General features: G+C 43.4%; 1 protein-coding gene across 2 annotated transcripts in view; it reads right to left on the bottom strand.

Moving 5' to 3' along the window:
• Nucleotides 1–832, bottom strand: part of SEMA6D (semaphorin 6D) — a 606,507-nt gene extending 605,675 nt beyond the window's left edge. For both annotated transcript variants that reach the window (XM_080642311.1, XM_080642310.1), the window contains exon 1: nucleotides 543–832. The gene's annotated coding sequence lies outside the window, so the exon portion shown is untranslated. The remainder of the gene's footprint in view (nucleotides 1–542) is intronic.
• Between the last annotated feature and the right edge of the window lie 11,321 nt (nucleotides 833–12,153).

The raw sequence follows: 12,153 nt of genomic DNA on the forward strand, positions 1-12,153 counted from the left end.
GAGCAGGAAGGTGGGTCATTCTCTATGCCCAGACCCCCATGATTACCCAGCCCGCCTTCCTCACCCACCAGTTAAAGATGCTGTATCTAAAAAGAAAATCCGAAGAGGGGGCGGCGTGGTGGTCCGGCCGGCTGCCCACCCCATCCCACTAGCCCAACTGGGGGAGGGGGCGGTTGGCACTCACTTGCGCCCGAGTCCGCGGCGTATAGAATCCCCCTAGGATTTGGGGTGGAGGCAAGAGGTGGGGCCAGGAGCCATAAAGTGGCTTCCGCTCCCTCCCCTCCTCACCCCACCCCGGCGTGGCACGGCTCTGGGTTCGGGCAAAGCACAAAAGACGGGGAGCATCGGTGCCAACAACTCTGCCGCCGACCCCGTCCGCGCTGCGCAGGCGAGCGGGCGGTGGGGCCTCGGGCCGGTCCCCGCGCCGCCGGGACGCGCCGAGGCTCCCGGGGCGCCTTTCGTGCGGCTCCGCAATGGGAACTCCTACTTGGTGCACGCAGAGGCGGAGGCGCGGAGAAATGGGCAGAAAAGGCAAGACTTACTTGGGGACGAAGGTGGAGCCGGGCGCGGCAGGTGTCTGCGCCGCCGGCCCTGGCGGAAGGCGCTGGCGGCCGGCGCAGCTGCGAGCCGGGATGCACTTAGCAGGGGTGGGTAACTCCCGGCCACCGGCCCCGCGCCGCGCTCCTCGTTGTCACCGCACCGAGCGCCGGAGGCACGCTCCTTCCTGCGCCTCCGTCCTGGTGGGTCCTGTGCCCTCCTCTCGCGGTTCCCAGCTCCCCCACAGACCACACCCTGTCACCTCGGCAGCCCTCCACGCCTTCCTCTTTGACACTTCCACCGGGTACTCCGCGTCAGCGTCCTCCCACCCCCTCAGCCCACGTGCTTCTGCCGCTCCCTCCGCTCCGAACTTCCCCTGCGGAGCCCCCACCTCCGCTTGGAAACCCCAGGGTCCGGGGAAGCTGGGCGGGGACTGACCTTTAGGTCCTCACCCACGTACCCCCAGCCCCTTGAGTGCACCGAACTCATTATTCGAATTTTGTTAATGCGATGGTTTAGGTATTGTATACTGTATATGAGGATGCATTTTTTACTGTGCCATATATCACTTTTAATATTATAGACTGTATTCCAGAGTGTCAGTAAGTAATCATCCAGCAGCTACTCACTGGCCTCTGGGGCTGGACTGTCAGCCCAGCTTTCTCCATATGCAAGAGTCCAGCAAAATTCATCTTTTGCCCAATTCAAACAAAAATGCCATTTTATACAGAGCCCCCGCCGGGTGTTTTTATTGTTGTTGTCATACAAGTATTTTGATATTCAGTCTTCCCTGTTCCTGCAAAGTTAGAGGTCCCTTCAGCACTCTGAGGATATTTTCATGGTAATTTTTACCATTTATATGGTATTCTTTCTTCACATGACTCCCTTTATTTTAGCCCATAAGTTTCTCAGACACAACTCTGTCATACTAATAACTTTATCAGCAGTTCCTAGTACAAACTATATGCTCAAAAACCTGTTCGAGGAATGAATGCCCATCAAATATAATGCAAGCATTGGTGGGTTTATATCATATTTTAAGGAATGAAGCCTTCAATCTCATGCTTGACTGTATCCCAACTAAGAGGTCGTATAGGAAAAGGAAACTTTTTGCATTTGGCTGGTTGATTTCTCACACATTCCTTAACGTAATTCTTAAAACAAGTCTTCATAGGTATCACCCACTTTTTCTACCTTGGTGAAGGTCACCAGTTTAAGCCTCCTAAGTGTTGGTGCTGGGGCTCCATGCTTCAGACTAGCACTGGCCCGTGTTCTTATGCCACTATGACTCTGCCCTGACTGTGCAATGCCACACGCTAAAGCTACCTACCAACTCCACAGAGAGCCTGCCCAGCCCCCTGTCCTCCAAAGATCGAATTTTTCCTTTCTCTTGTCCAATTCTGTAACTCTTTGACCTTTCTCAAGTCAGAGTTAAAAAACAAACAAGCGAACAAAACCTCTTTAAGCTCAGACCTCTTGTAGCACTTACTGTCTTAACTCTTACACTTAAAAATATCTCGCATATATTTTGCCTCAGCTATTCTTGCATCTTATACAGGTCTTTTTATTTCTTGTTCTCTCCAACGAAATAAACAGCAGCTAACATTTATTAAGTTAGAGACATCATCTAACAGCCAGCCATTGCTCCAAGCGCTTTAAACTTCTGTTAGCTCCTCTAACCCTCATGAACCTTATGAACTGTTTTATAGATGGAAGACTAGGCACAGAGTTGTGGTCATGTAGTCACTAATTAGTGGAGCAGGGATTGGCTTCCTGACAATCTGCCTCATAGGCTGCTTTCTAATCATCTTGCTACATGACCTGCTATAATCTCTTGCACCAAAGGGATGTTAACAAATATGTTTAATAATGAATATCTACTCATCTAAATTTAGCTTCATAGCAGGAAAAAGAGTAAGTAATGAAATGGGCAGAACTTTAGGTTATTGAGAACGTATGAGTGGCCAACATTACCAGAACTGCTCTCTTTGTGGGATCATGAACCACCACCTGTGATCTGTATTTGAAATCTGAGGGGGATACAATCCAAGCTCATGACTTCAATTGTGTATGTGAGAAAACTAAGGCTTCAAGTTTGTACTCCAGGTCTTCCTTCACAGTCGGTGAAAAACATTCCCAGCTAAGTTGACTCCTGGCGAAGCTCACAAACAAGCCCATTTGTATTCCTCAGGGACACTACTTTGTGCAAGGTGTTCCCTCAGTCCCTGTGGCAGGCTGAACAATGGTCCCCCAAAACATCCATGTTCTAACCTCTGGAACTTCTAAGTGTTACCTTGTATGGCAAAAATGTACTTGACTTGACGATGTGATTAAATTAAGAATCTTGAGCCCTAACCGGTTTGGCTCAGTGGATAGAGCGTCGGCCTGTGGACTGGAGGGTCCCAGGTTCGATTCCTGTCAAGGGCATGTACCTTGGTTGTGGGCACATCCCCAGTAGGGAGTGTGCAGGAGGCAGCCGATCGATGTTTCTCTCTCATTGATGTTTCTAACTCTCTATCCCTCTCCCTTCCTCTCTGTAAAAAAAACAAAACAATAAAAATATTTAAAAAATAAATTAATTAATTAAGAATCTTGAGATGGGGATATTACCCTGGAATATCAAGGTGGGTCCTAAATGCAATCACATGTCCTTATAAAAGGAAAGCAGAGGGAGGTTTGACACACAGAAGAGGTTAGGCAACATGACCATGGAGGCAAAGGTTGGACTGATACAGCCACAAGCCTAGGAATGTTGGCAGCCACCAGAGGCTGGAAGAGGCAAAGAGGGGTTTTCCCTAGGAGCCTGGTGAAGGAGCACAGTACTGCCTACATGTTGATTTCAGTCCAGGGAAAGTGATTTTCACTTCTCGCTTCAAGAATTGTATGAAAAATAAGTGTGTGTTGTTTTAAGCCACCAAGTTTGTGGTGATTTATTATAAAAACGAATGAGCATGAATACAGTCCCCAAATCTGAAAGATGATTTTCTATACCTGGATATGAAATAGAAGAAGGTGTTCCAGGGAATTGATCAGCCCCTTCTTCTGTGGCTGGCAGAGCCAATCAGTTGGGGAGAAAGAGTGGGAAATTGACCCCCAGCATAGTCCTATATAATAAAAGCCTAATATGCAAATTGACCAAAAGGAGGAACAACTGGAGGAATGACAGGTCGCTAAGATGCACACTGACAACCAGGGGGCAGACGCTCAACACAGGAACTGCCCCAGCCCACAGGCCCCAGGCCAACCAAAGCGGGTGCCAGCGAGGGGTGGAGGGTGGGGGGCGGAGGGGCCCTCTCCCTGATAGCCCCACAGGTCGCCCCACAGATCAGCCCTGATCGCCAGCCAGGCCTAGAGACCCTACCCATGCATGAATTTCATGCACCGGGCCTCTAGTCCTATCTAATAAAAGAGTAATATGTAAATTAACCACCACTCCGCTACAACCACAAGCCACGCCCACCAGCCAATCAGGAGCGAGTATGCAAATTAACCTCAACAAAGATGGCTACGGCCATGGAGCGAGCAGGAGGCTTGGGTTTCCCAGCAATGGAAGAAGCCAAGCTTTCCATACACCCTGGCAGGCCCAGGCCTCCACTCAAGGCTACAAAGTTTCAATTATAGAAGATAAATAAATCCCAAGAAAAATGGCGGCAGCCACAGAGCTGGAGAGAACAGAAGGCTTGAGTTGCCCCCGGCAATGGAGGAAGCCAAGCTTCAGCAGCCCTGGCCTGCCTTGGCCTCCGCTACAAAGTTTCAATTATAGAAGATAAATAAATCCCAACAAAAATGGCTGTGGCCATGGAGCGAGCAGGAGGCTTGGCTCCACTCCAGGCTACAAAGTTTCAATTATAGAAGATAAATAAATCCCAGATACCAGGGCCTCCACTTGGGTCGCCGGGGGGCGTGGCCAGCCTACAAACCACCACAGGCGCCTCACCCAGGCCACCCCATGCCCCAAGGGAACCCCCACCCTAATCTGGGACACCCTTCAGGGCAAACCAGCTGGCCCCCACCTGTGCACCAGACCTCTACCTATCCAATAAAAGAGTAATATGCAAATTGACTGTCACTTCAACACACAAGATGGCTGCCCCTATGTGGTCAAAGATCCTGCCCCCATGTGGACACAAGATGGCCACCACAAGATGGCCAGCAGGGGAGGGCAGTTGGGAGGGACCAGGCCTCCAAGGGAGGGCATTTTGGGGCCATCAAGCCTGCAGGGGAGGGCAATTAGGGGTGACCAGGCTGGCAGAGGAGGGAAGTTGGGGGCGACCAGGCCTGCAGGGGAAGGCAGTTAGGGGTGACCAGGCCTGCAGGGGAGGGCAGTTAGGGGTGACCAGGCCTGCAGGGGAGGGCAGTTAGGGGCAAACAGGCTGGCAGGGGAGCAGTTAGGCATCAATCAGGCTGGCAGGGGAGTGGTTAGGGGGTGATCAGGCTGGCAGGCAGAAGCGGTTAGGGGCAATCAGGAAGGCAGGCAGGCAAGCAGTTGGGAGCCAGCAGTCCTGGATTGTGAGAGGGATGTCCCAGATTGGAGAGGGTGCAGGCTGGACTGAGGACACCCCTCCACCCCCGTGCATGAATTTCGTGCACCGGGCCTCTAGTATTATATAAAAGCCCTCCAATTTAGAGTTTGTCATTATCTCCAAATAATAAATACATACAATAACAGATAAACTTATACGACTTAAAATGAATTTGATATTTTAAATTTGTTTTCCACTATCTTATATTTTTAAAGTGTGTTATAGTTTAATTTTAAAATAGATAGTCTGTAATTATTTAGTGAATAGCAAAAATATATTTTCATTGAGTTATATGTTAATTTGTAAAATGAAAAAATATATAAAGTCTTCATAAACTTTGTAACCCTTTCTTGAAATTATCTTACATTTTGCAATTTTGAACAAAAAATGTGGCCCAGGTTCTCTTAACCTCTGAAAGTTCCTAGTAGCTGAAATTAAGATGATTGATATATATACTAAATTTTTATTTTCTTTCTTCTTTCCTTCTTTTCTCTCTCTCTCTCTCTCTCTCTCTCTCTCTCTCTCTCTCCCTCCCTCCCTTCCTCCCTCCCTCCCTTCCTCCCTCCCTCCCTCCCTCCCTCTTGTTTTTGATTATAGCTACCAAATAAAAGACAGGACACTCAATTAAACTTGAATGACAACTAAGCAACAAATAATATTTTTTAGCATGAGTCCATGTGTCATGCAATATTTGGGACAACAAATTGTCTCTATTTTGCAACCTGTTGTGAACCATGCAATATTTGGGGTTTGGGGAAATAGTTATACTAAAATGTATTCATTGTTTTTCTGAAATGCAAATTTAACTGGATACACTGTATTTTTATTTGCTCAATCTGGCAATCCTGTTTTTAAATCTTCATTTGCTTATGCATTTTCCCATTCTCCCTTCACTGGGACCTCTGTCCCTCCCCATCAGCTTTCATTGGGACCAATGAATTTATTTTCACTTTAAAGCAGGGCTGAAAAAAGATTTAACGCCTTACTGCTGGCCCAGGGCTGATGTTTTGCTCCACACAAAAGAAAAGAGAGATGATGTGACTCTCTTAAGACTTGGCCACAGAGCATAAATCTACTCCAGCAGTGGGGAATTTCTCATTGGGTCACATAAAATGTTTAGCTTGCTATTATTCATTATGTAAGTAGTAAATTGGAGTAAGATGAAGTCTCGTGTTTTGTTTTGTTTTCTTTAGAACTGTTTCTCCATCATTCACAACCTGGGTTTAATGAAATAATTCTGGCCAACAGTAGGTAAATATCATTGGTTTCTTTTACATGATTTACCCTATGATTTCTGTCAGCTAGATATAGTATATTGGGTGGTACCAAGGGCTGAGGCAGAAGGATGATAATCTGTGTATTCTGTATTGGAAACATGAGAGGGACAAATAAGGAATGTCAAGTAAATCACTAATTTTTCTGAGACTTAATTTCTTCTTCTGTAGAAATAAAACCCCTGCCCAGCTGGTGTTGCTCAGTGGTTGAGTATCGACCTGTGAACTGGGAGGTCACAGTTTGATTCCCGGTCAGGGCACATGCCTGGGTTGCAGGCTGGATCCCCAGTGTGGGGCATGCAGGAGGCAGCCGTTCAATGATTCTCTCTCATCATTGATGCTTCTATCTCTCCCTCTCCCTTCCTCTCTGAAATCAGTAAAAATGTATTAAAAAAAGAAATAAAACCCTGATTCTATACACTTTATATCTCTAAACTACTGTACCATTATTACATTTTTTATAACATCTCATGTTCTCCATTCTGAATTATTTGGAGACATGAAAGTCAGACAGTTCTGACTTTGAATCCCAAAGTCTCTGTCCTCTAGTTGATGAATTTAGTGAATTTTTAATCTCTCAGAAATTCAGGGTTCTCTACCTAACACACAGGGATAACAATAATCCCCTCATAAAGTTGTTATGAAATTCTATGAGAAAATATATGTATAATGTTTCACTGAGTGCATCATACAATGTAATTAATCAATAAATAGTAGGTATTTTTTGGCCTTACCTGACATGTTATCCCCCCACCCCAGACATATTTCCTAGAATGATTTGCACATACTAAGTTCTCAAAATATATGAAAGTGTTGTGAAATTGACAGTGTTGTAGAATTCTAAGAGGTTAGTAGTAATAGTAATAGTTAATACATAAGAACAGGTGACACTTCTGAGTCTTTGTTTCTGGGTCAGCTTTGGAGAACTGCTCTCCAAGAAACGTTTGATGCCTAACCTTTTTCATCTAAAAGTTCATTCAGAAATGACACTGTCTACAGAACAGCAACATCTACTTACTGATCAATGGAAAACGTTTCATTCATTTTGCTTTGCACAATAAAAATTCCCATTCTTTCTTCAAAGACTTTTTACTGTATTTCTTTCAATTAATCTTGGCACATTTAAAAGAGACCACCCCTTTCCAGACAAAATTGGCTTTTATTTGTCTCTTCTGCATCAGAACGCAGAGTTCAGGGGGCCACAGCCCACGTGGTGGCCCCACAGTCAAGCTGCAATATCCCTGCACCGTCTCTTAGCTGATCATGGCTGATGAGACTCCAATGACCACTTCTTAATGTACTAGAAGGTGAAGGAAAAGGGTAAAAGGGTAAACAGCCCCTCCAGGTGAATCAACCTTCATTAAAGAGCCTTTCCAGTGCTCTCTACAATGAATTTCACGTACTCTGTGTGAAAGGAGAAGCTGGAAATGTTGCTTTTGTCCAGACACATTGCTTCCTCAATACAATTAGGGTTCTGTTACTCAGGAGAAAAAGGAGGATGGGTAGTAGGCAAGTAACTAATAGTGTTTGCTATTGACCTCTTCAGTTTTCCCTTTTGTCTTCATCTTCTAAGTGTTCATTTGTGATCTTAATGGCAACTCTTTGAATGTTCCTATAACCTGAATATGTAATTTATCTTTTCTTTCTGTAGGTCCTTTTTATGAGTTCACAAATTTGCTGCCTCTTTTGTGTCATCTATGCAGTCTTTTTTCCTGGCTTTATCTTGGTTACTTAACTATCCTAAAATTCTTTTTATTTCATTTTTATTAAATTCTAAACTGCTCACACTAGCCACTATTTTCTCTCAATACTGCCCAACTCTGTTCTTTGACTCTACAATCATTAATTTGTACACTTTCCATATTTAATCCAGATGTTCTCAGCGTCTTTGATCCTTTGTGATCTAGAAAACCTTAAGCTGCAATAATGATGTCTGGTATTTGCTTCAAAATAATCCAATGTAGGGGGAGGGAAAGGTAGTGCTGTACAAATGAAGATTCACCATATTTTAAAAATCACTGAAACTGGGCAGTGCATATTGGATATGAGAAGGGGGCTTTTTATATAATTACTTCTAATCTTGTGTATGTTTTAAAGTTTATATAATAAGAAGAAAGAAATGCTTGCTTGAATTTTTATTTTGCATAAATTTCTCCCTACAATTTCTTCAGAAAACTCTAGGAGGTTTACATTGTGTTGGACACCTCTGCTGGGATCGCCTCTCACATTAGTGTCACCTTGTCATTCACATCTTCCCATATATAATTCTGTCTTTTCACCAAATTATACAAAAATACACACATACACATTCCTTTCACACTAAGTAATTTGAAAAAGATAGTCTTGATGGAGAGTTATTAGCCATGTACAGTTCTCACATCACACATTGCAAGGAATATAAAATTATACATTTTTCTTCATTTCTGAGAGGTGTGTGGCATTTTAACTTAGTTCTCCTTGAGATGTAAACAGAGGTTTGCACATTCTTTCCCCACCCACACTGCACTCCCTTCCCCACCCCCTGCTTATTGAAATACAGACCTGAATTGCAGAGTCTGACCAGCCATCATAGACAATGAAGCAATGCCATTATATAGAAGGTGCCTGGGTTCCCTAAAACCAGAAGCTACCATATTAACTCTGGAGTGCATTCCTTTGCTTTTGTTTACGATTGCTAGAGAAATAAAGATTTATCTTTTTTAAGCCATTGTTAGTGCGTTATGTGTATTTTTTTTCTATTACATGTTGCCAAACCTAATCCTACTTGCTAGACTTAGCAAATAATTTTTTTCCAAACAAGTGCAATTCTGAGCCTAAGAGAAATTCTTCTGCCAGATATTAATATTTTTTTTTCCTTTACCTCATTACACCTAGTTCCTGTATCCATTCTCAGGTACAGTGATAGACCCTTCTTCTTTCCTTGACTGGCTATTGTCTGACCCAGCATAATACATACAGATCTATTGCAAAGGTCAAATCTAGATGGTTTACACTAAAAGAAGGCTATATTGACTGTTTCAGTTATCTATTGTTGCTAACAAATCACTCCCAATCTTAGTAGTGAAAAAGAGCAATGTTTTATTATTATAATTCTGTGGGTTTACTGGGATCAGTTGGATGGTCCCTCTGTTCCACACAGTGTAGCTGAGGTCACTCAGGTGGGTACATTCAGCTGGAAGAGCCGTTGTGGCTGGAATGTCCACCACAGCCTCTCACCTTCTGGATGCACCACCCCCCCCTTTTCTGGCCCTTCATTATTCTGTTGTCTAGATGAGTGTCTTTACAGCATGATGGCTGTCTTCCCAGAAGGAGCATTCCAAGGCGACAAGCCCTAAGGTGTACCAGGGGTCCTCAAACTTTTTAAACAGGGGGCTAGTTCACTGTCCCTCAGACCATTGAAGGGCCGGACTATAGTTAAAAAAAAACAAAAACAAAAAACTATGAACAAATTCCTATGCGCACTGCGGGCCCGGGACGAGTCGGCTGCTAAGCAGGACAGGCAGTGGCACCCGGCGGGCCGGATAAATGTCCTCGGCGGGCCGCATGTGGCCCGCGGGCCGTAGTTTGAGAACCCCTGGTAAGCCTCTCCTTGCATAACATTTGATAACGTCCAATTAACCCAAACTTACAGATGAGGAAACTGAGCACAGGGAGTTCTAGCAATTTACCCAAAGTCATGGATTTAGTATGTAGTAGAGTCAGGATTTAAAACTAGTTAGGCTGACTCCACACTGTGAAAATGCAATTATGGCTGGGGCTACAGAGCTTAGAACTTGGTTATTGTCTATTTTGCATATATATGCTTTGGCTCTCCAATCATTTCCAATTAGAAAAACTAAAAGCAGCATATTGTGCAGCTTTTTGGGGTAAACCCATGAATATGTTTTGAAATCTATAAAACATTATACAAGTGCTAAAAATGTGCCTTATCTTAGTGTATCCTCCACAGTGCTGGGCAGAGAGTCCCTGTGTCACACAATAGCTACACACAATGTGACTGCTACGTCCCCTGGAACTGGGTTGGAGCACAGCTGTTACTCAGGGATGGAGGAGAGGGAGGAGGGCTGTGTCTTCCTCCTGTCAGTTGAATTTCTAGGCTTAACTCTGCCTCTCTGAGAGTTAAGAATCATTCTTCTTACAACAAAAGTAGGAGATGTATAGAGACACAGGTTGCTGGTGGAGCTTGTATGAAATCATCACCTCATTTCAATGCCAGCAGACAAGTCTGAAGGGTACTCATGAGGCACCTTTAGCATTTTTTATGACAACAATCTCAGTTCACATCATTATGCCAAGGATGCAATGGACTCAAATCACTTGTTTTAAATGGAACCCAAAATGCACTGTAATATAATTAATTTGCGAAATATCACAAAACACTTCACAGGTAGTTATGTTAGATGTAGAAAAACCCGAACTCTGAAGCTGAAAATGTGTTATGTAGGATGCCATTAGAAAAGTGGTGGGCAAGGTTAAGGCAGCTTGCAAAGACTAGAGAAATAGAAATATCACAAACAGGAGTCTTGTTTAATTAAAGGAAAGATGGGGACATTTCTTAAAGGAACTGAAAGTCAGAGGGACTTCTTATAGGAAATCAGGTTCCTATTGTCTTTTGATCTAAAACCTACTACAACACATATGTAATACCTTAATCAATAAAGAAAAAAAATGCTGTCGTAAGCAACAAAAATAAATAAAAGTATGCTTAGGACCTCATAAATATACATATACATATATATACATACATATATATATATGTATGTGTATATATATATATATATATATATATATATATATATATATACCTACTACATATACTTAAATAAATTTAGTGTTCTAATTAAACTAACATATTTTATTTCTATTGATTTTTTTTCTTGTGTACCATTTTGGTTGTTGTGCAAAGTACCATTCCCTAAGTTATCTGCCCCTCCCCTCCTCTGCCACCTAGAACTATGGCTCTCCTTCTGGTTCCCTCTAAACCCTTGCTGTTCTCAAACACATTAGGCCTACTCCTGTTTCCTGTGCCTGGAGCACCTTTCCCTTAGTTGTATGCACACCGAACTCTCTTACCCCTTTCAAATCTTTGCTTAAATTTCATCTTTTCGATAAAGCCTTAGTTAAAATTGCATCCCATCACCATTCTCACTATTCTCAATGCCCTTCATCTGTTCTGCTGTTTTTTAGAGCAAAAATCAACTTCCAATATACAATACTGTTTACTGTCCTCTTTATTGTTTGTTTCCATCTCTGCTAGGCACAACTAGAAAACTCTACAATGGCCCGCAACCTTTTCAGTTTAAGTGACGTATCTCAAGAGCCCAGCACAGTGCCTAGCATATATGAGACACTCTATATTTTTGAATAAATAATAAAGCTCTCAATTGTGCAATGTCTATTCTTAAATAATCCTTCCAAGACTACATTGATGTTCAGCTTTTGCTTTGACATTGGTTATAACAGAGCACAATGCCTAACAGAATGCTAAATGAAGGGAAAGGTGAGTGAAAAATAATTGGAGAAAGGATCTGCATCAAAAGGATCAGACTGTTATCCTATATAATAAAGAGGTAATATAAAAATTGACCATCAGCCGAAACCGGTTTGGCTCAGTGGATAGAGCGTCGGCCTGCGGACTGAAAGGTCCCAGGTTCGATTCCGGTCAAGGGCATGTACCTTGGTTGCGGGCACATCCCCAGTAGGAGGTGTGCAGGAGGCAGCTGATCGATGTTTCTCTCTCATCGATGTTTCTGGCTCTCTATCCCTCTCCCTTCCTCTCTGTGAAAATCAATAAAATATATTAAAAAAAAAAAATTGAC

This window comes from Plecotus auritus (genome assembly GCF_963455305.1).
Source record: "Plecotus auritus genome assembly, chromosome: 1".
Taxonomy (NCBI): Eukaryota; Metazoa; Chordata; class Mammalia; order Chiroptera; family Vespertilionidae; genus Plecotus; species Plecotus auritus.